Source organism: Arachis duranensis, chromosome 4 (assembly GCF_000817695.3).
Source record: "Arachis duranensis cultivar V14167 chromosome 4, aradu.V14167.gnm2.J7QH, whole genome shotgun sequence".
Lineage (NCBI taxonomy): Eukaryota > Viridiplantae > Streptophyta > Magnoliopsida > Fabales > Fabaceae > Arachis > Arachis duranensis.
In genome coordinates, this window is record NC_029775.3 from 61,227,388 (window position 1) to 61,231,984 (window position 4,597).

Below are 4,597 nucleotides of genomic sequence, written 5' to 3' on the forward strand. Positions count from 1 at the left end.
TTAAGAATGAATTCTAGTGTTTCAAGTTGATGTTCTTATCATCACCAAAGCTGATTGATTCTCTTCAATTTAGCTCTTGAATGTAATGCCCTGCTGAAGCTTGGCTAGCCATGTCTAATTTCTTTAAACTGAAACTTTAGACTAACATTGCATGATTCCTGGAATTCTTATTAAAAATTTTGAATTTCTTTATTTTCTTTTTCCACATAATTTTCAAAAAATCCAAAAAAAATTATAAAATCTTAAAAATCAAAATATTTTATGTTTCTTGTTTGAGTCTAGTATCTCATTTTAAGTTTGGTGTCAATTGCATGTTTCTGTTCTTCTTGCATTTTTCGAATTCATTCATGTGTCTTCATTGATCTTCAAGTTGTTCTTGATGATTTCCTTGCTCTGATCTTTAAATTCTCTTGTCTTAAGTGTTTTGTTGTTTCTCATATGCATTCTCAATTTGTTAGTGTCAGTAGTGTACAAACTTCTAAGTTTGGTGTCTTGCATGCATTGTTTATTTTATCTTAGTTTCATTTTGATTATTCCTCATTATTAAAAATCCAAAAAAATTTTTAATTTGTGTCTTTTCAAGTCAATAATACAGAGAATTGAAGATTTAGAACATTCAGCAGAGGAATTACACAGAAAAAGCTGGGCGTTCAAAACGCCTAGTGAAGAAGGAAAATTGGCGTTTAAACGCCAGCCAGGATACCTGGCTGGGCGTTTAACGCCTAAAAGGGTAGCATTTTGGGCGTTAAACGCCAAAATGGATACCATTCTGGGCGTTTAACGCCAGGATGGCACAAGAGGGAAGATTTTGTTTTTAATGCAATTTTTTTTTCAAGTTTTCAAAATTTTTCAAAATCAAATCTTTTTCAAATCATATCTTTTCAATCATATCTTTTCAAAATCAATTTCTTTCCATTTTTGAAAATACTTGCTAACAATTAATGATTTGATTCAACATTTCAAGTATGTTACCTTTTCTGTTGAGAAAGGTTTAATGTTTGAATCATATCTTTTCTTGTTAGCCAAGTCATTGATTTTAAAAATCAAATCTTTTTAAATTGTTTTTCAAATCATATCTTTTCAATCATATCTTTTTAAAACCATAACTTTTCAATCATCCTTTTTTATTTCTAATTTCAAAATATTTTTCAAAAATCACTTTATTTCTTTCCCAACTTTAATTTTCGAAAATCATTCTTCAATTTTTCAAAATGTTTTTAAAATCTTTTTAATTTATTTTCGAAAATTTCTTCCCCTCTTCTCACATCCTTCTATCTATGGACTAACACTTGTCCTCAATGCACAATTCGAACTCTAACTTTCTAAGTTCGAAATTCTTCTACCTCTTCCTTCTTTTTTTCTTTTCCTCTGACACCTCAAGGAATCTCTATACTGTGACATAGAGGATTCCATATTTTCTTGTTCTCTTCTCTTTCATATGAGCAGGAACAAAGACAAAGGCATTCTTGTTGAGGTTGACCCTGAACCTGAAAGGACCTTGAAGCGAAAGCTAAGAGAAGCTAAAGCACTACTCTCTGTAGAGGACCTAACAGAAATCTTCAAATAAGAAGAAGACATGGCAGCCAAAAATAACAACAATGCCAACAATGCAAGGAAGGTGCTGGGTGACTTTACTGCACCTACTCCCGACTTCTATGGGAGAAGCATCTCTATCCTTGCCATTGGAGCAAACAACTTTGAGCTTAAGCCTCAATTAGTTTCTCTAATGCAACAGAATTGCAAGTTTCATGGACTTCTATTGGAAGATCCTCATCAATTTTTAGCTGAGTTCTTGCAAATCTGTGACACTGTCAAGACTAATGGGGTTGACCCTGAGGTCTACAGACTTATGCTATTCCCTTTTGCTGTAAGAGACAGAGCTCGGATATGGTTGGACTCACAACCTAAAAAAAGACTGAACTCTTGGGAAAAGCTAGTCAATGCCTTCTTGGCAAAGTTCTTTCCACCTCAAAAATTGAGTAAGCTTAGAGTGGAAGTCCAAACCTTCTATGAAGCTTGGGAAAGATACAAACAATTGATCAAAAAGTGTCCCTCTGACATGCTTTCTGAATGGAGCATCATAGGTATCTTCTATGATGGTCTGTCTGAACTGTCCAAGATATCATTGGACAGCTCTGCTAGAGGATCTCTTCATCTGAAGAAGACGCCTGCAGAAGCTCAAGAACTCATTGAAATGGTTGCAAATAACCAATTCATGTACACTTCTGAAAGGAATCCTGTGAACAATGGGACGAATCAGAAGAAAGGAGTTCTTGAGATTGATACTCTGAACGCCATACTGGCTCAGAACAAAATATTGACTCAGCAAGTCAATATGATTTCTCAAAGTCTGTCTAGAATGCAAGATGCACCAGGCAGTACTAAGGACGCTTCATCTGAAGAAGAAGCTTATGATCCTGAGAACCCTTCAATGAAAGAGGTGAATTACATGGGAGAACCCTATGGAAACACCTATAATCCTTCATGGAGAAATAATCCAAATCTCTCATGGAAGGATCAACAGAGACCTCAACAAGGTTTCAACAACAATAATGGTGGAAGAAACAGGTTTAGCAATGGCAAGCCTTTTCCATCATCTTCTCAGCAACAGACAGAAAATTCTAAGCAGAGCCACTCTGACTTAGCAACGATGGTCTCTAATCTAATTTAAACCACTCAAAGTTTCATGACTGAAACAAGGTCCTCCATTAGAAACTTGGAGGCACAAGTGGGTCAGCTGAGTAAGAAAGTTACTGAACTCCCTCCTAGTACTCTTCCAGGCAATACAGAAGAGAATCCAAAAGGAGAGTGCAAGGCCATCAACATGGCCAAACTTGGAGAGGAAAGAGGCAGTGAGCGCCACTAAGGAAGACCTCAATGGATGTCCACTGGCCTCCAATGAGTTCCCTAATGGGAAACCATGGGAATCTGAGGCTCACACTGAGACCATAGAGATTCCATTGGATTTACTTCTGCCATTCATGAGCTCTGATGAGTATTCTTCCTCTGAAGAGGATGAGTATGTCACTGAAGAGCAAGTTGCTAAATACCTTGGAGCAATCATGAAGCTAAATGACAAGTTATTTGGTAATGAGACTTGGGAAGATGAACCCCCTTTGCTCACCAAAGAACTGGATGACTTGACTAGGCAGAGATTACGTCAAAAGAGACAGGACCCTGGGAAGTTCTCAATACCTTGTATTATAGGCACCATGACCTTTGAGAAGGCTCGGTGTGACCTAGGGTCAAGCATAAACCTCATGCCTCTCTCTGTAATGGAGAAGCTAGGGATCTTTGAGTACAAGCTGCAAGAATCTCACTAGAGATGGCAGACAATTCAAGAAAACAAGCTTATGGACTTGTAGAGGATGTTATGGTAAAGATTAAAAACCATTACATCCCTGCTGATTTCATAGTCCTAGAGACTGGGAAGTGCATGGATGAATCCATCATCCTTGGCAGACCCTTCCTAGCCACAACAAAGGCTGTGATTGATGTTAACAGAGGAGAATTGATCATTCAAGTGAATGAAGAATCCCTTGTGTTTAAGGCTCAAGGATATCCCTCTGTAACCATGGAGAGGAAGCATGAAGAGCTTCTCTCAAAACAGAGTCAAACAGAGCCCCCACAGTCAAACAGAGCCCCCACAGTCAAACTCTAAGTTTGGTGTTGGGAGGCCACAACCAAATTCTAAGTTTGATGTTGAACCCCCACATTCAAACTCTAAGTTTGGTGTTGGGAGGTTCCAACATTGCTCTGAGTATCTGTGAGGCTCCATGAGAGCCCACTGTCAAGCTACTGACATTAAAGAAGCGCTTGTTGGGAGGCAACCCAATGTTTTATTTATCTATTTTCCTTTGTTATTTTATGTTTTTTTTATAGGTTGATGATCATGGGAAGTCACAAAATCAATTGAAAAAAGAAAAAACAGAATGAAAAATAGAAAGAAAAATAGCACACCCTGGAGGAAAACTTGTTGGTGTTTAAACGCCAGTAAGGGCAGCAAATGGGCGTTTAACGCCCAGTCTAGCACCATTCTGGGCGTTTAACGCCATAAAGGGGCACCAGACTGGCGTTAAATGCCAGGAAGGGGCAAGAAGCTGGCGTTAAACGCCAGAAATGGGCACCAGCCCGGCGTTTAACGCCAGAATTGGCAGAAGGAGCATTTTTGCTCGCCACTTGGTGCAGGGATGAATTTTCCTTGACACCTCAAGATCTGTGGACCCCACAGGATCCCCACCTACCCCACCACTCTCTCTCTTCTTCACCCATTCACCAATCACCTCAACACCTCTTCCCCAAAACCCCTCACCTATCAAATCCAACTATTCTCTTCACCACTCACATCCATCCTTTATAAAACCACACCTACCTCACCATTCAAATTCAAACCACTTTCCTTCCCAAACACACCCATAATGGCTGAACGATACAACCCCTCTCCACTCCTATATAAAACCATCTTCACTCCTTCATTTTCACACAACCTAAACACTACTTCTTCCCCTTGGCCGAACCACAAAGCCACCTCCATCTCCTCTATTTTCTTCTTCTTCTACTCCTTCTTTCTTCTTTTGCTCGAGGACGAGCAAACCTT